This window comes from Podarcis tiliguerta (assembly GCF_965153285.1).
Source record: "Podarcis tiliguerta genome assembly, chromosome: 13".
Lineage (NCBI taxonomy): Eukaryota > Metazoa > Chordata > Lepidosauria > Squamata > Lacertidae > Podarcis > Podarcis tiliguerta.
The window spans coordinates 28,214,269-28,239,004 of record NC_139546.1 but is presented as its reverse complement, the minus strand read 5'-3'; positions in this window follow the sequence as shown (position 1 = coordinate 28,239,004).

Sequence of the window (24,736 nt, the reverse complement as noted above, 5' to 3'; positions counted from 1 at the left end):
GGATTAATGGGAATATGGAAATAACTTTTTGAACACAATATAAAGGGAATGAAAAACAAAGGAAGCTGAGCATGGGTGGAGGGAAGTCATAATGGTACAAATATGGTACCAAATAGATAGCTAGACTATACATATATATGTATAGTTTGTATTGCAAAGAATGATTAAAGATGTAATTGAATATAATATTGCAAAACAAAACAAGAGGAAAAAAGAAAAAAACCCCTCTAACCCATTGCAGTACCTTAAGCACAAGCCATGGCAAGATTTGCATAATTACAAACATGACAAAAGTCATAATGAATAAATAAAACACATCAAAAAGTACAAGCCCAAACCAAAATAAAAATGGGGGGGGGGGCTCTAGCCAATTGCAGTACCTTAGGCACAAGACATGAAAACATTTATATAATCACTAACATGACAAGATCATAATAAATTAATAAAACACATCAAAAAGTACAAGGCCAAACTAAAATAATTTCCACATAAATCAGAGTAAGATCTGATTCATAATCAGATCTAAAAATGAAAATAAAAAAGAATAAATAACAACAATGAAACACCCCAACAAAGCATGCTGAACAATACCCCAGCCCAAGAGTCTGTTCAGCAGCTTTTGTAGCTGAGGTCAGTCAGTCACTCTGCCAGGGCACTGCACTCCCAAACCAGAGGAAAAATGCCTGCATGGAAAGGAGCAGATCATCTATCCCTCACAAGCAAGATGGTCTCCAGGCAATGATATTTTTAATTCCTATTCTGAATAACTACAAACATACTCAATGAAATATATTAATGTTTTGAGAGCTGTGGAGAGGGATACTCCTCACTCTATACATTGTCCTGAAGTTGAGCTCTTTATATTCTTTATTTGGTGGGGATAGTAGCTTGGTTTAAGATGCAGAATTCAATATCATAACTTAACTGGCTACCATCACTCTTCAACAGCATGAGAATCCTGCTTTGGAAGACAACATGGTGATGGAGAGAGATACAAATGGAAAGAGGATGGAAATGCACATGTCAAGAAAACAATGCTATAAAAGTCAGGTGACATTCCAAAGCCCCAGTACATATTCAGTGGATATTTGTATGCGGGGAGGTGGGATACAAAATGCCTATAATTAATTATTTGATTTTCCTGTTGCACAAAGGACCATGTCATTGTCTGGAGGCTGAAAACTTAAGGTTTCTGTGGAGCTTCCACTACCTCTCCCTAATCTAGACAGTTCAAATTTTCTGTTTTAGAATCAGGGCTGCAAAGAATCAAAGTTCAGTCTCTTTATTTTCTGCTGCAGAATGTAATAAAACAGAGACAAAGTATGAAGGAGAAATGATTCCTTATACAAACCCTTTAGGTACTTGTTCCCAATCAGGATGTCTGTTCAAGGTAATTGGAGACAGAGAAACGGCACTCTGAAAAACAATGGCTCCATAGGTGAAATCTCCAGGCTGATAATACCTGGGATTAATTGGTCTGGAACGCCACTTTCTACACTGAACATCTAGAGTTTTGCATGCTATGTCAGGAAGCAGCAGTAGCAACAAGAAAATTACTAATATCATCATTCTCAAAGCAAATCTAAATTCAGTTGATCTGTTTCTATCTTCAAAATGACTAATTTCGCCATTCTGTGTACAAATCTAACCTCAGCACACACATCTCTCTATTTGTATCTCCTGCTATGGGCTTAGAATCTGATAGCAAGACCCTGAATTTAATGACGAATTTGCAGATCTACCCAAGTCCAACAACCATTGACAGAAATCAATCTAACATAGACACCTTGTTCCCTACTCCGTAGTCCTGGTGTTGAATGAGAGGTATATTTATGGCATCCTTCACAATGTACATGATTTATTTTCTTATTGGCCACTGGAATTCCTGGGAGAATTTTTCCATTACAGTCCTCTGGCTAATTGCAGGTACTCTATTGTGTATCCTTTGAGCAATTCTTGAAGAACATGTAATTGTTACATCTTAAGAGAAATAATACCTGCATGTGATTTGGAGAATTATGATCAAAAGTAAGAGCAACAATTTAAGAGGCTTGTCTGGAGCCTGGCAGAAAATGGGATTAATTTGTCATAGGTATTTCATTGTCTGATAAAATAATTTGATTTCCCTCACTTCTGCTACTCTAGGAAAGAAAATACATATTTTGGCACAAGCACCTTTCAGTGTTTGTCCCCTAATTTTAAAGATAATAGGATCTGAAATGAGACGGCTAGGATCAAGCAAAAGCTCACAAATATGCCCCCCATTATCAATTATGAAAATCAATGAGCAGGCATTGGAAATATTCCTATGGACCATTGTCTTGATGCATCTTCCATGTCCTCTTCAGATATCTTTGCAGATCTCTGATTCATCTTTATGTTAATCTCATAAACATCTTTATGTTGTTGTTTTTAATCCCCTTTAAGAGAGGGATGTTAAGAAATAGACAAACATTTGGCACAAGGGAAAATACAAGGACATTTTATGGAAAGGAGATGATGGCTAAGGGGGAACACCTCAACTCCTACTTGCGCTCCATCACATTAAATAGTTGAGTTTTTGGGATGCAAAAAAACCCAAAAAAACTTTTAAATATTTTAGTGTGCTAAGCAGTTTTCTAGAACAATGGTAAATAATTGAGGATTCACATTAATAAAAGAGAATGCCCTTTATGATTCAAGAAGTTCAGTATCACTGTTGGGTTTAGGTAATAAAACAAGTTTGGATAATTTCCAAGAGTCGGGACTAAGTGCACCATGTTGAAAATCCACATGTAATGTATTCAAAACTAGTATAAGGAGGCCCTGATTGTGGGTGCTATACCGCCTCCTCCCTGATAAAACCATCCATATTGAGTCTTTCTTACCATTCAGGCTTTATTAACTTATTCTACTTTTTCAAAGGAAATGGCTATTTGCAAATATTCAATATGATTTTCTTCTAGGTTTCTCCAAACTTCTGCTTTTTTTGGGGGGGGGGGGAGAATATAAATTTGAATTAAAAGATTAAAGGAATTGAATATTTCATTTGTTTCTTAAATTTTCACACTTGCTGAACTTATTGAGTATACTTTTTTCCTCAATTTTCTTTCATGTAAATTATTTACTAACAATTTAGAATGCTTCCAAATTCATAATATGCTCCATTGAAGTATTGTAATGCTCCACAATTTTTGGTTATTTTGGAGGCATTTGGATCAGTTTTATGTTTGGTAACTATTTTTTATAATTCCCATTCTCTTATTTACATTTTTTTCCCCTGTTTAAAAATAATTGTTACTATAAATACAGGCAACCCCTAATTTGCTATTGGGTTGTGTTCCGGGTCATTGAGTGCTGATTCCATGTCGCTGTGATGCGTGTGTGCACAGGCCTTGAATGTGTGTAATTTGATCATTGCATGTAATATCTGCTTAACTAGGGTTTGGTGTCTGTGGCTTTTCTGCATGGCATGGTTGTGTTGGGTCTGCTGTGGCCGCCATCATCAGTGTGGTCAGGGGAGGGGATGGTCACCTGGCTCCACCTACCTCTGGACACATCAGAGAATGAGGTGTGGGTGGGCGGTGCCCAGCGAGCAAAATCAGGGCCAGGGCCATGAGGGAAGGCTGCCTTCTTGGCTGACATTCATGGGATTTCCCACCCAGTTTCAGAAGGGCCTGCACAGTGGAGAGCAGGCACATTGCATATGAACCTTGCTATGTTTACTGGGTCTTCGTTGTTAGGGCCAAGGAGGAATTTTCTCCTGCAAGCAAATTGGCTTGCACGTTTTCACCTATTTCATAGCAACCATCACAACCTGAAGAGATTTATTTAATATTTTAAAATATATTTTTATTAAAGATTTCCTAGTTTACAGAAATACATGTGTTGTCTCTTTTTCCAAGTTTTGTTTTCTACAGATCATTTTCATTTGTTGTGAGACATCAGTGTTACATACAGTGTTAGGTTAGGAAGAAAAGAGGGGGAAGGACATGGAGGGGAAAATGGTAAGTGGGGGTGGGATTGGGTAGTTTCTGCTTCTATTCTACTTAGTGTATGTATGGGGTTCTTTTGATGTCCAAAGGGACTACACTATCATCTGTAGTGTCCTTTCTGAAGTAGGTAGCCTCCTGTAGTTCCCTGACAAATTAAATCCTATAACGTTATAGTGGCAAACCCACAAGCAGCTGCAACATGTAACTGCCAAAGGCCCAACAAACCACACAGCCAAATTAACTGCAAAGCTTTTTAATGGTAAATCTGCTTACCGTTAACGGTGTTTCAGCCTAGTCATGGCCACATCCACAATCTGATGCCTGGTGGGGAGGATGACAGCCTGCCTGGGGATTGGCCAATAGTAGGAAGGCTTAGGTGCAGGAATTTCACAGGGGGTGGGCCCAACCAGACAATAGGCGTCACTTGGGTCTGCGACCAGGGAGTTAAATAGAGGCCTGCACAGGCCTCCATACCACTTTGACATCACACAACTAAGGAAACAGACAAATGGATGGGGAAGTGAACTACTCTCGCAACTCCGTTACCAAATGAGAACCCAAAAAGAATCCATGCTGCCATATTACTCTCAAAGAACCATAAGGACGGGATTCAAAAATAAATTAATTCAAAGAGGATATGTGACCACCATTTACCTATGCATTCATATTTACCTGAGAGAGTCACTCAAGGATGCTGTCTGTAAGGAATTACAGATTTTTCAAAATTCATGAATGCTAATCCTTCACTTTTTCCCCAAAGCCCTTTGAAGTCAGTATGGCATTGTTATGACAGCATTGTACTCAAATGAAGGAGACCCACCTTAAAATAAAATTAAGCTCATTTGCTATAATTCAGCATAACATATCTAACAGTGTTGCTGTGATGGTAGAGAGACGAATCAATGAATTCCTCCATGCTCTGTCTAGATGAATGATATGGATAGAAAGTGAATAATGGGGGGGGGCGGGGGGGCAGAGAGAACATTCACAATGATGTCCTTTTAAGATGTTCTTTGTAAAATGAAATCCACATCCTAATCTATACTTACATCAGAAAAGCTTTGAATGAGCTATACATAACAAGTACAATAACAAAAAACAACAAAAATAAGCAGAAGCAGCTTTTGAGAATTACAATGTTCTTCAGTGTTTTCCTCTCCTAATTAACTGCTCCCTTTTGTTCAGCTCAGGCCTCCACAAGATAATGTAGCATTTCGGGAAGAAGATGCAAGTCAGCAATCCAGCACTGGAGGCCAAGATGGAGAAGATCTCCACAGCCACCATGTATTTCCCTTTGGTGCTCAAGTAAGTTGGAACAAAGGACAACCAAACACTGCAAAACACCAACATGCTGAAAGTGATGAACTTGGCTTCATTGAAACTGTCAGGCAAGTTCCGGGCAAAGAAAGCTACAGTGAAGCTGGCCATGGCTAACAAGCCCATGTAGCTCAGGACACAGTAAAACATGATTGGGGATGACTCGTTACATTGCAGTACAATCTCCTCAGTCATTGACTGAGCATCACTATCTGGGAATGGAGGAGAGGTGGAAAGCCACACCAGGCAGATGCTTCCTTGGAGAATGGAGCAAGAAAGGACAATGGAGCTGGCCAGGCTTTTCCCCACCCACTTCTTCATCCTGGATCCAGGCTGTGTGGCCATGAAAACAAGAACCACAGTGATGGTTTTGGCCAGCACAGAAGACACAGCCATTGTGAACACAAGGCCAAAAGCAGTTTGGTGCAGAAAACATGTCACCTTGTCAGGTCTGCCGATAAATAGGAATGCAGAAAGGAAGCAGAGCAGGAGGGAGATGAGGAGAGTGTAGGTTAGGTCCCTGTTGTTGGCTTTAACTATGGCAGTGTCATGGTGCTTCAAAAATATTCTTAGCATCGAAACTGTGATAATGGAAAATGAGACAGCAGAAATGGTTAAACTGATACCCAAAGGTTCTTCATAAGATAAGAAGGTTATAGTCTTGGGAATACATGCATTCTGGCCCTTGTTTGCATATTGATCATCTGGACATTTGGAACACACAGGCATATCTGAAATAGAAAACACAAAAAATACCAGAACCCTTTGCTTCTGATGTGACAGGAATACAGTCATAATTAAGTAACACAAACTAGCTATAGCTGTTACTCTCAGTCAGCTACACTGCTGGTGGCACTGTGGTCTAAGCCAACGAGCCATTTGTTCGGCAGTTTTAATCTGCACAACCGGGTGAGCTCCCATTGCTAACTCCTGCCAACCTAGCAGTTCCAAATCATACCAGCGTGAGTAAAAAGTAAAAGGTAAAGCACTCATGGATGGTTAAGTCCAGCCAAAGGTGACTATCGGGTTGAGGCTCTCATCTCGCTTTCAGGCCGAGGGAGCCAGTGTTTCTCTACAGACAGCTTTCCAGGTCATGTGGCCAGCATCACTAAACCACTTCTGGTGCAATGCAACACCGTGACAGAAGCAAGAACGCACAGAAACGCCTTTTACCTTCCAACTGCAGCAGTACCTATTTTTCTATTTGTAATGGCGTGCTTTTGTCCTGCTAGGTTGGCAGGAGCTGGGAGAGAGCAATGGGAACTCACCCCGTCATGGGCATTTGAACCACCGACCTTCCAATAGGCAAGCCCAAGAGGCTCAGTGGTTTAGACAACAGCGGCATGCATGTCTCATCAGAGAAATGGGTAACGCTGTAGCGGGAAGGTAAATGGTGTTTCTATGCTCTCTGGCCTCCATCACAGTGTCCCGTTGCACCAAAAGCACTTTAGTCATTCTAGCTACATGACCCAGAAAGCTGTCTGTGGACAAACACCAGTTTCCTCGTCCTGTAAGCAGAGATAAGCACCACACCCTATAGTCGAATTTGAGTGCACTTAACTGTCCTGGAGTCCTTTACCTTTACACTAGAATATGTAATAACTGAAAAATGAAATATTCTCCTTACTTGTGTATTCACTCATGTATTCCATTCTATTTTAAATGTACTATTACATTCAATGGCTAAAATATCAAGGGCTCATTAAAACATAGGAAGAACAAGGTGATTTGACGGAACATTAAACTGGATTGTATGTTCATATTTCTCCCCATAATGTATTGTATTATGTAGTTCTTGTATGGACATTAGCACATATTTCCAGGCTATCACATGCTTGTTGCAAATGTTATGGCTCTAGATGCAAAGGTTCACAAAGACACACATTCAACGACACTACTAAATCTCATTTGAAATATGGAAGGCACCTAACATTGCAGAGCTGGACGCATAAAGTGCCATTGTCCACATAGTACACATTAATTGCATTTGCATAATGTGCCCATTATTCTTCCTTGTATTGGGCTGTGAAATACAGACATTCTTCTTGTATCTGTATGCTGAAACTCTCACCTTCATGATCAGATATCCACCCTTTGGGGCATACAATGCAATCATAGCAGCAGAAGGACTCCCCCTGCTTGCTTTTCTTCATATAACCGGTTGGGCACTTGGGATTACACAAAGCAACAGGCTGTGTCTATCAAGAAATGAAAGGGGGAGATGTTGATCTTCAGAAGAGTCATCTTGGAATCTCATTGTGCTTTCTGGCCATTTTCCTCATACACAGTCCTTTAGTCATAATTTCTGTCAAAAATTACAAAGCCCTATACAGCCTGTATATTTCTGTTACAAATATAAACATTTTAAAGCACACACTATGTCCTCTGACTCACTGGAATAAGTCTGCATAGGACTGCTTTTTTATTTTTGATTGAATAAGAGTAAAACTTTCATCCATGAAATCTCTCCTCAGAGGGTTGGGATGGTTGGAGAATGAGCAATGGGCAAGGACAAAATTGTGCAGAGTGTTGGGCTTTGAACAAAAGACTCAGCCTCATTGAGAACTGGGACACTTCCCAAATATCTGCATTGAAGTCTTACCTGATTAAACCAGCTGTGCCAAATTATGGCTTCCTCATTGATGCTCATGAGTTTGTCAGGAGGAGCTCGGGGATCCATCCTTCCAACTTTCACTCTCTTGAAAGATTGGTTTGGATATGTGACCAAATTGATAATATCATACTTTTGAATGAGCTCCCCATTCTGGTCAAAGGAAACCTTCTCCCCAACACTGTTGTTAAATGACACAGCTTTCAAAAAATGGTAGAGCTGGAACAAAAACAGAAAAGGGAGCCAGATAAAGCTGGGTGTCATCAGCATATTGAGGACAGTCCAGCCCGAAGTTCTGGACACGCTGGGCAAGAGGGTGCATGTATACAATAATATATATACAATACAAAACTATGTATACTACGTATACAAATAAGACCTTAAGATAAGAATACGAAGCAATAGGTAAAAAAGGAATAAAGTAAATAATCAAATCAGGACATCATATCAGTGTACAGCTAGATTTGAAACAGTGGTAGAGCAGGGAGAGGACTATATATATTTTTAAAAATAATAACAGAAAATTAATAAAAACTGAAGGAAGGAACAGAAATAAAAATAAAAATATACCACCGTTAATACTCTCATAGATAGGTCGCACCATATATATATCACATACACCCTTTTATTTCTTCCATCTCTCCATTTCTTTATCACACAACCCACATACAGACATTTCTCTCTCTCTCTCCCTCTCTGGCCAAATATATGTTCCTCGCAAAGACAACACTTGAGTTCACAAAAAAATATTAAGAAAAATTGCCCAGCCTTGTACTTCTTAACTATAGGGAATGAAGGCAACACAGAAGTGGACAATTGCACAGGATCAATCTAAAAAGTGTCTCCAGCTGATGAATCTTTCTTCCTGCTAACTTGACCTGGAGATGTAATATTGCTGTTCTTGGACTTGGAGAACTACAGTGCCAAAGTTTTGGTCAGACCAGGGCTCCCCCTCTCCATTATAGTACGAAGCTGAGGGACACAGCTGGGCCTCCTTAATTAAAGCAGCACCTCACAATGTGGGTGAGACCAACAATTCAGATGAAGCTGTTGCTGCTATAAAAGACGTATTCTCCTAATATTTCTTGCTAATGCAACATTATACCTCTGCTTGAGTCTGAAAACACACACCATGTACATCCCTCAAACATCCCACTCTTTCTCATGTGCCCTTTCACATTCCCCTCTCTTCATTTCTCTTTCACAAACCAATATGCCTTCACATATACAGTTAAATGTCAATGGAATTAATAATAAAAGCTGAGCAACCAGTTCCTGATTCACATTTGGATTCTCTTACCTGCCACGACTGATGATTATGAAGCTTCCTTCTTTCTCTCTTCATCCCTGCTCTTCTTCTGGATCTGGATGAAATCATGGCATGTAAGGCATGAGCCACAACATAGACACTATTGTAAAAGCTGTAGCTGTGGCCTGTTACACTCCTTGGGAAGACATGCTCAGGAAGGCTCTCTAGTTTCTCCTCTCCAGTGCAGGGAGATGAATAAGCTCTCCCAGAGTAATTACCCAGTACAAAACGGTCCAGAACAATATCCTGAGATATACAGCGAAATTGATCTGTCCAGAAATCTTTAATAAAACTATCTCCCTCAGCATTTGAAGGGTTTCTGTTCTGAATAAAATGCTGGAATCCTTGTAGCTCATTAGACTGAAGTGCAAAGGATAAAGCACCAGAGAAATCTTCTATATCAAAGATATGTTTGTAGAGGTAGGTTTTTAACTCCATCCCGATAGTCAGAATGAAGACTTTTCCTTTTGGATTTGGCATTTGGGGCTTGATTCCTTTTCGTAGAAAATATCTCAAACAGATCATATTTGTAACCTCTCCATGGAAGACCAGGACATTGGATTTGCTGTTCATGATCTTATCAGACAAATACATTGCACTTCGATCAAAATATCCTTTCCCAACATCATATTCCAAACTGGTGAATGAGTCAAGGAATGCAAAACAAATGCTATGACTGGAAAATTCTGGAATCATCTTCTGTATGAACCATTGTAAAGTCATTCCATCTGCAACAAACAATCCAATCCATCTCCAATGGAAATAGTCAAGTAATTTGAGAATCCCCCTGAACTGATCAAGTCTCTTTAGGAACATTTTGTAGAAGGAAGGGACTTCAGGGTTCTCCAGTATGATTGAAGCAGAATCATATATGAGCTAAACATATATTGCAGATGTGGAAATATTTTTTTATTTAGTTTACATTGGTGGTGCTTTGGCGCTGTATACCAGAAGGAGCATCTCCACCCCCATTGTCCGGATACTGCGATCCAGCTCCAAGGGGCTTCTAGTGGTTCCCTCATTGTGAACCAGGGAGGGCCTCCTTGGTAGTGGCTCCGCCCTGTGTAACACTCTCCTGTCAATTATCTGACTTTTAGAATACATCTGAAGGTAGCCCTCTATAAGGAATGCTTCTATGCGTGGCATTTTACTGTGGTTTTATGATTTGCTGGAAGCTGCACAGAGTAGCTGGGCCAAACCAGTCAGATGGCCAGCATAAAAATTATTATAATTATTATTATTCATGAGGTGGGCCAGAATACATGAAGAAAAACAGGCACTGGGAAGGAAAGTCTTGTGAAAACTCTAAGACCTATCCTGATTGCTGGGTGTATCTTTCAGGAGAAGGTAGGAGCACACTGTGCCCACTCTCCTTCCTTTCTTCTCTAGGAAGGATTTGCCTGTCTGTGTAGCAGCGTTTCTGTGCTTGCACCAATCCCGTCTTCTGCTTGGGATACCGGCAAAAGGGCACCCCACACAATTAGCCCTCCTTTTGATCAACAGGGGGAGGAATGAGAAAGTCACCTTCCTCTTCCCCCCTCCTAGCAGTATGTTTAATAAGGGTTGGAAAAAAACCCTGATGAAACACCAGTCCTATTATTTTGAATGAATGTGGTTGATAAATTGAGTCAGGGCATTTGAATACTTTAATCAGCTTCCTCTTGCATAATAGAGTCTATCTTTTTGTAATTCTGTGTTTTTTAGCCATTATGCCTATTCTATTAAAAGCTCTAGCTGCTACCTTCCATGGGTTCAAATTCCTAATTTGGTTTATTTTATGTCTGCTTTGTTGATCAGTCATCTATAATTGTATATGGATTACTCATACTGTCCTCACACCTTGTTTGATAACTCTGTATTCTATACATTTTTGCATAATGTCCCTTTTTTCATTTGAAATTTAATAAAAATATATTTTCAAAAAACTAATTTGGGATGGATCCAAAACCACTTCTGAAGTGGAAGGCAGTATTTAAATGGTATATATTTCTTCTGGTTCCTTGCACACATGCACTCTTACCTGAGGAATTTTGTAGATACCAAATACTTGTGGTATGGGAAAGTAGGAATTAGTAACATCTGCAGTGATTGTGAATAAATGTTCATGGATACCACACATAAAGTTGGGGAGGAGCCTGTCCTTTGGTGAAATAAATTGTATCGCAGCAGGAGTGGTCCACCTAGCTTCCAATGTGTTATCATAAATGTTGAATCCCAGTGAAATATTGGGTAAAATCTGGGGATTTTCATTAACCTCCTTTACAGCAAAAGCCAAAGCCAGAAGATGCTGATAGTTCTCCGTCACTCCACTAAAAAGATAGTTACATATTATACTAGAAGAAAATAACAAGTGCAGACAACTGCTGGAAATGTGTGAGTTAAAATGCAAACTTAGTACATATGTTGATTAACTGCAAGATAATAAGCTCATTTGGTGAGAGGTGAGGATATTTATAGCAAGAGTAATTTTTATTTTTATTTTGTTATTTAGGGGAACTTAATTTAATTCTAAGTTATATTCCGGAAATGTGGGCGATTTCAAGGGGTCAAAAATAATGGCTGTACCATGCTATATTAGAAGCAAACAAAACTTGTTTTGATGAATTGGAAGAGCTGCAAAAAGATTCAGTTGAGCACATGGATTGATATTATGAACAGATTTGCTACATACGAATGAATTGCATGTCAATGCAATATAAGAATGGATAAATATGAAGGAATCTGGAATGAATATTTAAGTGGATAGTGGTGAGAAGTAGGGGTAGGAGATAGAGGTGGGAAAATATTGTTAAAAAGGTGTAGTCATAAGTATATTAGTGTATTCAAATCTGAATTGTCAAAATGTGTTATTATTGTTATTATTATTATAGGCACAAGACATGACAATATTTATATACATGAGAAATCACAAACATGAGAGAAGTCATAATGAACAAATAAAACACATCAAAAATAAAACAGTGAAACTGAAATAATTTCCACAAAAATTAGAATAAGATCTCAAGTCAGTCACTCAGTCAGGGCACTGCCCTCCCAGGCCTGGTGGATAAAAGGCCTCCATGGAAGCGAGCAGATCATCCAGGACTCACAACCAAGATGGTCTCCTGGCAATGACAAATTTAATTCTTATATTAAATAACGACAAACAAACCCAATGAGTTTTGGGAGCAGAGAAGAGGGATGCTTCTCGCTGTATAAATGGTGCTGAGGCTGAGCTGTTTAGATTATTTATTTGGTGGGGGTAGCAGCTTGGTTTATGAAGCAGAATTCAGTATCATAACTTAACTAGGTACTCCTCTCCATCACTCTTCAACAGCATAAGAGTCCTGCTTTGGAAGACAACATGGTGATGGAGAGTGATACTAATGGAAAGAGGATGGAAATGCACATGTCAAGAAAACAATGCTATAGAAGTCAGTTGACATTCTAAAGCCCCAGTACATATTCAGTGGCTATCTGTATATGGGGAGGTGGGATACAGAATTCCTATAATTAATTAACTGATTTTCCTATTGCAAAAAACAAAAACAAAAAAATGTTATTGTCTGGAGGCTGAAAACTTAAGTTTCCTGTGGACCTTCCACCAGCTCTCCCTAGTCTAGGGTGTTTTTTGTTTCAGTTTTAGAATCAGGATTGCAAAGAACCAAAGTTCAATCTGTTTATTTTCTGCTGCGGAATGTAATATAGACAGAGACAAAGTATGAAGGAGAAATGATTCCTTATACAAACATTTTAGGTACTTGTTCCCAATCAGGATGTCTGTTCAAGGTAATTGGAGACAGAGAAATGGAACTCTGATAAACGATGGCTCCATAGGTGAAATCGCCATGTTGATAAAACCTGGGATGAATCGGTCTGGAATGCCACTTTCTACACTGAACATCTAGAGTTTTGCATGCTATGTGAGGTAGCAGCAGCAACAACAAAATTACCAATATCACCATTTTCAATGCAAATCTAACTTCAGTTGATCTAATTATATGGTCAAAATTAATAATGTCATCATTCTGTGTACAAATCTAACTTCAGCACTCAGATGACTCTATTTGTCTCTACTGCTGTATGTTTAGAATTCTCATGATAGAAGCAGCCTGACTTTAATGAATTATTTGCACATCTACCCAAGCCCAACAACCAAAAAATATGAATTGATAGAAACCAGTCTATTCCCTAGTCCTTGGTAATTGCAGGTACTCTGTTTTGTATCCTCTGAGCATTTCTTGAAAAATACGTACTTGTTATATCTTAAGAGAAATAATACCGGCATGTGATTTGGATAATAAGGGCCAAAAGCAATAATTAAAGAGGCTTGTCTGGAGCCTGGCAGAAAATGGGTTTCATTCATCATAAGGATTGTCATGTCTGATAATACAATGCAATTTCCCCATTTCTGCCATTCTAGGAAAGAAAACATATTTTTAGCCAAAGCACCTTTTAGTGTGTAACCCCTAAGTTTAAAGTTAATAGGATCCAGATGTGAAATGGGTCTGCTATGACCAAGCAACAACTCCCAAATATGCACCCCATTATCAAATATGAAAGTCAATGAGCAGGCATTGGAAATATTCCTATAGACCATTGACTTGATTCATCTTCTGTGTCCTCTTCAGATATATTTGCAGATCTCGAATTGACCTTTACTCTAAACATTTTTTTAAAAATCCCCTTTAAGAGAGGGATGTTAAGAAATAGACAAACATTTGGCAAAAGGGGAAATACACAGACATTCTATGGGAAAGAGATGATGGCAAAGGAGAACTGCTCAACTCGTACTTGGTCTCCATCTTTTCTGACTAAAATTTGGAAGTAAAAATGGTTGAAATAATGAAAGGAAAAGTTTTCGGTCCAATCTGTGTTAAGAAGTGATATGGAAGCACACAGCCACTTAATGAAAGGCTAATTTTGAATAAAGTGGTGCCTCGCAAGACGAAATTAATTCGTTCTGCGAGTTTTTTCGTCTTGTGAATTTTTCGTCTTGTGAAGCACGGTTTCCCATAGGAAATGCATTGATGGTTTCCCATAGGAATGCATTGACGGTTTTAAGAAAAAGGCGCAAGACGTTTCTGTCTTGCGAAGCAAGCCCATAGGGAAATTCGTCTTGCGATGCAACTAAAAAAACAAAAAACTCTTTCGTCTTGCGAGTTTTTCGTCTTGCGAGGCATTCGTCTTGCGAGGTACCACTGTAGATAAGTCCATTCCAATTTGCCAAATGCCTTTGTGGCATCAAGTGACAACTGTGCCAATTAAATACCCTTTGGTTTGGTGTGGTAAATCACATTAAATAGTCGATGCAAAAAAACAACAACAAAAAACCCCCAAAAATCTGATCAACTTTTAAATATTTTGGAGTCGGTGTGCTAAGCAGTTTTCTAGAACAATGGTAAATAATTGAGGATTCACATCATTAAAAGAGAATGCCCTTTATGATTCAAGAAGTTCAGTATCAATTTTGGGTTTTGTTTTTTTAAAAAAATAATATTTATTAGATATTTTATAATTTTAAAAGAAAAGACAATAAAGAAAAACAATACATCAACAATACATCAACAATAAAAAAGAATACCATACAACAATACAACATAAAGAAAACAAAAACATTTAAACACACATCCAAATTTCATATCTATATCTTTCATTTGCTTATTTCCTTGACTTCCTCGCACCTCCCTTTTTTGTATTCTAGCTCTAATTTGCTAATTCAACAAATCCTTTCACTCTTCTTCAATTCTGTTCTATAATTTATCCTAACACAATTTAACTTTTTAAATTTTCCACTTTAACACATTAACAATTAATATTCATATAATTCTTAATAACACTGCTGCTAAAACCAAATAACTTCATTCCAATATTCTTCTAACATTCATTAATTTTGCAATATTTCTGTAAATATACTTTAATTTTTTTCCAATCTTCCTCCATCGACTCTTCTCCCTGGTCTCGGATTCTGCCAGTCATTTCTGCCATTTCCATATAGTCCATCAGTTTTATCTGCCTTTCTTCCAGAGTGGGTAAATCTTGTGTCTTCCAGTACTTTGCGATGAGTATTCTTGCTGCTGTTGTAGCATACATTAAAAAGGTTCTATCTTTCTTTAACACCAATTGGCCGACCATGCCCAGGAGAAAGGCCTCTGGTTTCTTCAGAAAGGTATATTTAAATACCTTTTTCATTTCATTATATATCATTTCCCAGAAGGTCTTGATCCTTGGGCACGTCCACCAAAGGTGAAAAAAGGTACCTTCCGTTTCTTTACACTTCCAGCATTTATTGTCGGGCAAATGATAAATCTTTGCAAGCTTGACTGGTGTTATGTACCACCTATAAATCATTTTCATTAAATTCTCCTTTAAGGCATTACATGCCGTAAATTTCATACCAGTGGTCCATAACTGTTCCCAGTCCACCATCATAATGTTATGTCCGACACCTTGTGCCCATTTAATCATAACAGATTTCACCATTTCATCTTGAGTATTCCATTTCAACAGCAAGTTATACATTATTGACAAATTTTTAACTTTGGGTTCTAAATCAATTTTGGGTTTAGGTAATAAAACAAGTTTGGATAATTTCCAAGAGTCAGGAATAAGCCCACCTTGTTGAAAATCCATATCTAATGTACTCAAAACAAGGCCCTCATTGTATGTGCTATTCCATCTCCTCCCTCAATAAACCATCCATATTTGGAGTCTTTCTTACCTTTCAGGCTTTATGAACTTGTTTTACTTTTTCAAGGGAAATGGGTATTTGCAAATATTCAATATGATTTTCTTCTAGGTTTTTTTCTAAACTTCTGCTTTTGTTAAAAAAATTAAAAGATTTTTAAAAATCATTATTTCATTTGTTTCTTAAATTTTCACACTTGCTGAGCTTATTGAAAATACTTTTCTCTCAATTTTCTTTCATGTAAATTATTTACTAACAATTTAGAATGTTTCCAAATTCATTATTTGCGGCATTGAAGTATTGTAATGCTTCACAATTTTTTTGTTATTTTGGAGGCATTCAGGTCACCTTTATGTTTCGTAACTATTTCCCATTCTCTTATTACATTTTTTTTCCAGTTTAAAGATACTTGTTACTATAAATACAGGCAATCCCCAATTTGCTATTGGGTTGTTTTCCGGGTCATTGGGTGCTGATTCCAGGTTGCTATGATGCGTTTGTGCCCATGCTCTGAATATGCATAAATTGTTCATTGCCTGTAATATCTGCTTGCCTAGGGATTAGTGGGGGGGGGGGCTGTTATGCATGGCATGGTTGCATTGGGTCTGGCCAGGCTGCCATCTTCAGTGTGGTCTGGAGAGGGAACGGTCACCTGGATCCACCTACCTCTGCCAAATCACAGAATGAGGTGTGGGTGGGCGGTGCCCACTGAGCAAATCAGCGCCAGGGACCTGAGGGCAGTCTGCCTTCTTGGCTGACATTCACAGAATTTCCCACCCAGTTTCTGAAGGGCCTGCCTAGTAGAGAGCAGTTGCATTTGTGCATGTGACCTTGCTATGCTTCACTGGGTCTTCGTTGTTGGGGCCAAGGAGGAATTTTCTCCTGCAAGCAAATTGGCTTGCACGTTTTCACCTATCTCATAGCAACCGTCACAACCTGAAGAGATTTATTTAATATTTTAAAATACTTTTTTTAAAGATTTCCTAGTTTACAGAAATAAATGTGTTGTCTCTTTTTCCAAGTTTTCTTTTCCCCTACAGATCATTTTCATTTGTTGTGAGACAACATACAGTGTTAGGTTAGGAAGAAAAGAGGGGGAAGGACATGGAGGGGAAAATGGTAAGTGGGGGGTGGGATTGGCTAGTTATGCTTCTCTTCTTCTACTTAGTGTATGTATGGGGTTATGTTGATGACCAAAGGGATTAAACTATCATCTGTAGTGTCCTTTCTGAAGTTGGTAGCCTCCTGTAGTTCCCTGACAAATTAAATCCTATAACGTTATAGTGGAAAACCCACAAGCAGCTGCAACATGTAACTGCCAAAGGCCCAACAAACTACACAGCCAAATTAACTGCAAAACTTTTTTATGGTAAATCTGCTTACCGTTAACTGTGTTTCAGCCTACCCATGGCCACATCCACAACCTGATGCCTGCTGGGGAGGATGACAGCCTGTCTGGGAATTGGCCAATAGTGGGCAGGCCTAGGTGCAGGAATTTCACAGGGGGTGGGCCCAAGCAGACAATAGGCGTCACTTGGGCTCTGCTACCAGGGAGTTAAATAGCGGCCTGCACAGGCCGCCATACCAGTTTGTCATCACACAACTAAGGGAACAGACAAATGGATGGGGAAGTGAACTACTGCCGCAACTCCGTTACCAAATCAGAACCCAAAGAGAACCCAAGTTGCCATAGTACTCTCAAAGAACTATAAGGACTGGATTCAAAAATAGATTAATTCAAAGAGGGTATGTCACCACAATTTACCTATGCACTTGTATTTACCTGATGCTGTCTGTAAGGAATTACATATTTTTCGCAATTCATGAACGCTTATCGTTCACTTGTTTCCAAAGCTTCTTAAAGTCAGTATGGTATTGTTATTACAGAATTGTACTCAATTGTACTGAAATGGAGACCCACCTTAAAATGAAATTAATCTCATTTGCTATGTTGTTGAGATGGTAACATAGAGAGAAAAATCATTGAATTCTGCCTTACTCTGTTTAGATAAATGATATGGATAGAAAGTGAATAACGGGGCGGGGGGCAGCGGAGAGAACATTCACAATTATGTCCTTTTAAGATGTTCTTTGTAAAATGAAATCCACATCCTAATTTATACTTACATCAGAAAAGCTTTGAATGAGCTATACATAAAAACAAATAAAATAAGCAGCAGCAGCTTTTGACAATTACAATGTTCTTCAGTGTTTTCCTCCCCTAATTAACTGCTCCCTTTTATTCAGCTCAGGCCTCAACAAGATAATGTAGCATTTCGGGAAGAAGATGCAAGTCAGTAACCCAGCACTGGAGGCCAAGATGGAGAAGATCTCCACAGCCACCATATATTTCCCTTTGGTGCTCAAGTAAGTTGGAACAAAGGACAACCAAACACTGCAAAACACCAACATGCTGAAAGTGATGAACTTGGCTTCATTGAAACTGTCAGGCAAGTTCCGGGCAAAGAAAGCTACAGTGAAGCTGGCCATGGCTAGCAAGCCCATGTAGCTCAGGACACAGTAAAACATGATTGGGGATGACTCGTTACATTGCAGTACAATCTCCTCAGCCATTGACTGGGTGTCAGTATCTGGGAATGGAGGAGAAGTGGAAAGCCACACCAGGCAGATGCCCGCTTGGAGAATGGAGCAAGAAAGGACAATGGAGCTGGCCAGGCTTTTCCCCACCCACTTCTTCATCCTGGATCCAGGCTGTGTGGCCATGAAAACAAGAACCACAGTGATGGTTTTGGCCAGCACAGAAGACACAGCCATTGTGAACACAAGGCCAAAGGCAGTTTGGCGCAGAAAACATGTCACTTTGTCAGGTCTGCCAATAAATAGGAGTGCAGAAAGGAAGCAGAGCAGGAGGGAGATGAGGAGAGTGTAGGTCAGGTCCCTGTTGTTGGCTTTAACTATGGGAGTATCATGGTGCTTCAGAAATATTCTTAGCATCAAAACTGTGATAATGGAAAATGAAACAGCAGAAATTGTTAAACTGATACCCAAAGGTTCTTCATAAGATAAGTAGGTTATAGTCTTGGGAATACATGCATTCTGGCCCTTGTTTGCATATTGATCTTCTGGACATTTGGAACACACAGGCATATCTGAAATGGAAAACACAAAAAATACCAGGTTAAAATTATTTTTAACCCTTTGCTTCTGACGTGACAAGAATATAATGATGAATAAGTAACACAAACTAGCTATAGCTGTTCCTCTGTATTATCTACACTGCCGGTGGCACAAGGTTGGCAGTTCGGATCCGCACAACCAGGTGAGCTCCCATTGCTTTGTCATAGCTCCTGTCCATCTAGCAGTTTGAAAGCATGCCAGCATAAGTAGATAAATAGGTACTGTTATAGTGGGAAAATAAACAGCATTTCTGTGCTCTCTTGCTTCCATCTTTGTGTCCCGTTGCACCAGAAACAGTTTAGTCATGCTGGCCAAATGTGGTCTAAACGACCATGCCTCTTGAGCTTGCCAATCACAAGGTTGGCAGTTCGGATCCGCACAACCAGGTGAGCTCCCATTGCTTTGTCATAGCTCCTGTCCACCTAGCAGTTCAAAAGCATGCCAGTATAAGTAGATAAATAGGTACTGTTATAGTGGGAAAGTAAAGAGCATTTCTGTGCTCTCTGGCTTCCATCTTCGTGTCCCATTGCACCAGAAACAGTTTAGTCATGCTGGCCAAATGATCCAGAAAGCTGGGGTCACCTGGCTTCTTCAATCTGTTGCTGACATGTTTACTTCACTCTCCTTGATACTTTTTCAGTTGGTCCTGAGACAGATGATCAGCCAGGGCTCCCTCTAGCTCATAGAATAGCCTGCTGTGCTAGATGGCTCTAGGTTGATAGCCACACAGATTCATAGACACTACCAAATCTCCTTTGAAATATGCAAGGCACCTAACATTGCAGAGCTGGACCCATAAAAGGGCATTGCCCACATAGTAATCATTAACTGTATTTACATAATGTGTCTGTTATTCTTCTTTGTAGTTGGCTGTGAAGTATAGACATTCTTCTTGCATCTGTATGCTGAAACTCTCACCTTCATGATCAGATATCCACCCTTTGGGGCATACAATGCAATCATAGCAGCAAAAGGACTCCCCCTCCTTGCTTTTCTTCATATAACCGGTTGGGCACTTGGGATTACACAAAGCAACAGGCTGTGTCTATCAACAAATGAAACACAGATATGTTAATCTTCAGGAGGATTATCTTGGAATCATTAAGGTTCTGGAGACAACATGCTGTACAGTGGTCTAGCTTCCTAAGAAACATAAACAACATTTTGAATTGTTTACTTGTGGAATGAATGTTGAAGGCCCCGTCTAACAAGTGCACATGGCACTTGTCAAAGCTGAGACTTACAATACCCAATACCCCTTGTTGATGACTCAGTTGCAGCATTAGGGGGCCCCACGCCCTTCACCAGCTGCATTCACACAGCTGGAGACTACGCATGGTAGCTGTTTTTGCTCATCCTGCTCTTCCTGCTTCGATTCTTTCCTGTTTCTGGGAGAAAGTGATGCAGGAGAGAGTAGGGAAGCACCTGGCTCTTCGCTTCCCTGACCTACATCTTCCTGCACTTCCTTGAGTCCTTCACTCTCCAGTTCTGCAGCTTCCTCTGCCTCTTCACTCCTGGCTGCTTGTCCTTCCCAGTCAGACTCCAGCCTCAATTCCCCCACTGCACACTCACCAGTTTCCTGAAACTCCCTGACATCAACATAACATTGACATTTTTGCAATGTAATTTCTGTTGTCATGAACACACCAGCCAAAAGCCAAGCAGTACAGCTTGAGATAGAAGGCAGGCAGGCAGGCGAAGAACAGAGAGACTTGCAGACTTCTCAGAGAGCTGGAACCAGTGGGCTGACAACTCCCCCCTCTGAAGCTGGCAGGAATGCAGTTTATCAGCTCAAGGAAGGTGGGCTGGAGGGAAGCCAGCTTTCTCAAGAATCACATTCATGGCACAAGGGAGGGACAGCAGTTCCTCACCGGGGGGGGGGGAGCTGACCCCATCAACCGCAGGGCTAGACAGATGGGAAAAGTCCAAGACAAAAGACGACCCCTGAAATGTAAGGGTCGGAAGTTCAGGATACTCTGCAGAAGCTGGAAGGGTTTTTCAGAAGGATCAACTTGATTGTGATGTATGTTTGCTCGGAGATAGCGGTCAGAGGCTAATTGCTTGTAAGCAATAAATCTTTCATTAAATTACTTCTTGCGTGCTGTTTCTCAAGTCGACAGCCAGCCAGCTCCTGGTGTCTGTCAATATAATTCATTTTACAAATATAAACATTTTGAAGCACACACTATGGCCTCTTACTCAGTGGATTGAGTCTACATAGGACTGCTTTTTATTTTTGCTTGAATGAGAGCAGCATTTTCATGCAATGGGGAACCATCCATGAAATCTCTCCTCAGTGGGTTGGGATGGTTGGAGAATGAGCAACGGGCAAGGACAAAATTGTGCAGAGGGTTGGGCTTTGAACAAAAGACTCACCCTCATTGAGAACTGGGACACTTCCCAAATATCTGCATTGAAGTCTTACCTGATTAAACCAGCTGTGCCACACTATGGCTTCCTCATTGATGCTCATGAGTTCGTCAGGAGCAGCTCGGGGATCCATCCACCCAACTTTCACTCTCTTGAAAGATTGGTTTGGATATGTGATCAAATTGATAATGTCATACTTTTGAATGAGCTCCCCATTCTGGTCAAAGGAAACCTTCTCCCCAACACTGTTGTTAAATGACACAGCTTTCAAAAAATGGTAGAGCTGGAACAAAAACAGAAAAAGGAGCTATTTAAGACAATGGTTCAACCAGACAACCCCCCCCCCCAAAAAAAACCCACCTCCAAATCACTTCAATGAAGGCCACTGTGGTGGATAATGCCCTCTTGATGAAGATAATGTTAATAAAGCTAGATCTTGGTCCGACTTTTACCGCATTGACCTGATTATAATCCTCACTTTCCCCCCAAATTCTGACCATGAAAAGTGCGGCTTAAATTTGCAACCTTACAAAAATTGGCTCTTACAATATCGCTGCTGAAACAGACATATGGTAAAAAGGAATGGGTGTGAGTGCCTGTGGAATTTTAAGGGAGAGGCTTATATTCGAGTATTGTCTTTTTTTTAATTCCCCCCTTGAATTTTAAAGGAGCAGCTTATATTTGGGTGTGGCTTGTATTCGGGCCAATGCATTATTATTCATGGCCAAAAGCTTATGAAAAGCTTGCAGGTACAAAACAAATCAAAATGACAAAATTGAAGACAATAACAATAACAATAATTATTAATAATTTATTTATGCCCAGCCTTTTCCACTGGAGGGGTACTCAAGGCAGCTATGTATAAAATAATATGTATACAAATAAGAACTAAGAATAAGAATATGAAGCAATGGGTAAAAGAGGAATAAGTAAATAAAATAATAAAATCAGGGAATCATCATTTCAGTGAACAGCTAGATTTGAAACAGTGTTAGGGTTGGGAGAGGAATATATATTTTTAAAAAATGAACAGAAAATTAATTAAAACTGAAGGAAGGAACCAAAATAGATGATAAAAAATAAAGTGTTGTTAATACTCCCATATCCGAATGAATCTGATACTACTATATAGGACTTACTCTCCATTTGTTTCTTGTTCATGCAACATTAGAGCTCTGCCTGTGTCTGAAACCACACACCATGTACATCTCTCAAGCTTACCACTCTTTCTCATGTGCACTATTACATTTTACTCTCTTCATTTCTCTTTCACACACCACACTTGACCTCTCTCTCTCTCGGCCCAAATGAATCTCATCCAATCACACACACACACACACACACACACACACACACAAAGACTATATCTGAGCATTCAAACAACCATTCAGAAAAGCTGCTGAATGGATGAAAACATGTTGGCCAACTGCTCCAAATGTGGAATGTAGACATTAGCTGTGTAGATGGAATGGTTCCTATCATTCCCTCTTCCCCAAAATATATTGGGAAACTACACAGAGCAAAGTGAGTTCCCATCCAAATCACCACATGGGCAGTGGGCAACAAAGAAGCAAAGAGACTGGGTGCTTATGTCAGCAAAATAGCAAATCCCAGAACCTAAATAAGAAAACAAAAAAACCTTCCTAAGAAACAATGTTTTCTTCTTAACAAACAATTCAGATGTACAATTAAAAGTCACTGAAATTAATAATAAAAGCAGAACAACCAGTCCCTGATTCACGTTTGGATTCTCTTACCTGCCATGGCTGATGATAGTGAAGACTCCTTCTGTCTCTCTTCATCCCTGCTTTGCTTCTGGATCTGGATGAAATCATGGCATGTAAGGCATGAGCCACAACATAGACACTATTGTAAAAGCTGTAGCTGTGGCCTGTTACACTCCTTGGGAAGACATGCTCAGGAAGGCTCTCTAATTTCTCCTCTCCCGTGCAGGGAGAAGAATAAGCTCTCCCAGAGTAATTACCCAATACAAAAGGGTCCAGAACAATATCCGGGGATATACAGCAAAATTGATCTGTCCAGAAATCTTTAATAAAAGTATCTCCTTCAGCATTCGAAGGGTTTCTGTTCTGAATAAAATGCTGGAATCCTTGAAGTTCATTAGACTGAAGTGCAAACGATAAAGCACCAGAGAAATCTTCGAAATCAAAGAAATCATATTCCAAGAGGTAGGTTTTTAACTCCATCCCGATAGTCAGAATGAAGACTTTTCCTTTTGGATTTGGTATTTGGGGCTTCAATTTTTTTTGTAGAAGACATCTCAAACTGATCATACTTGTAGCCTCTCCATGGAAGACGAGGACATTGGCTTTGCTGTTCACGATCTTATCAGACAAATACATTGCACTTCGGTCAAAATTTCCTTTCTCAATATCAAATTCAAAACTGGTGAATGAGTCAAGGAATGCAAAACAAATGCTATGACTGGAAAATTCTGGAACCATCTTCTCTATGAACCATTGTAAAGTCATTCCATCTGCAGCAAATAATCCAATCCATCTCCATTGGAAATGGTCAAGTAATTTGAGAATCCCCCTGAACTGATCAAGTCTCTTTGGAAACATTTTGTAGAAGGAAGGGAGTTCAGGGTTCTCCAGTATGATTGAAGCAGAATCATATATGAGCTAAACATTTATTGCAGTTGTGGAAAAGAAGATTTTTTTTTAGTTAACATTGGTTGTGCTTCTATGTTTGGGGGGGTTTGGGGACTGCAAACACATTTGTACAGTGCTGTATATCTTAATAAAAAACCATGCATATATCTCAATGAGTTTTCAGACTTTGCAACGTATTTTTTTCTTTAAATTTTTCAAGGTTCAGTAAATTCTCTAATTTTACATCAAATGCAATTTTAAATCTCACATGTTATCCAGAAAATCTCAATTCACACCACTGTCTTATTAATTGAAGTCACATTAGAAGCAATCTTGCAAATTAAATTGGATTATGATATTTAAGATACTGATGAAAAACACGATGAGATAATCTAGAGGTTTACATAAGATTCACCTGATGCTGAAGTTCCAAGGCAAATAAGGCATATTTGGAAGGACACAGGAGTTGGGCAAATCAGGTAAAGGCCACTACATATTTCTGCAGGTTTTATAACACAGAAAATTCCTTGGCTTTCATACACGGCTTCAACCCCGTATACCAGAAGGAGCGTCTCCACTCCCATTGTTAGTCTACTGAGATCCAGCTCCAAGAGTCTTCTTGTGGTTCTCTCATTGTGGAAAGTGAGGTTCTAGGGAACCAGGAAGTGCCTTCTTGGTAATGGTGCCCGCCCTGTGTAACACCCCCCTGTCCAATGTCAAGGAACTAAACAACTA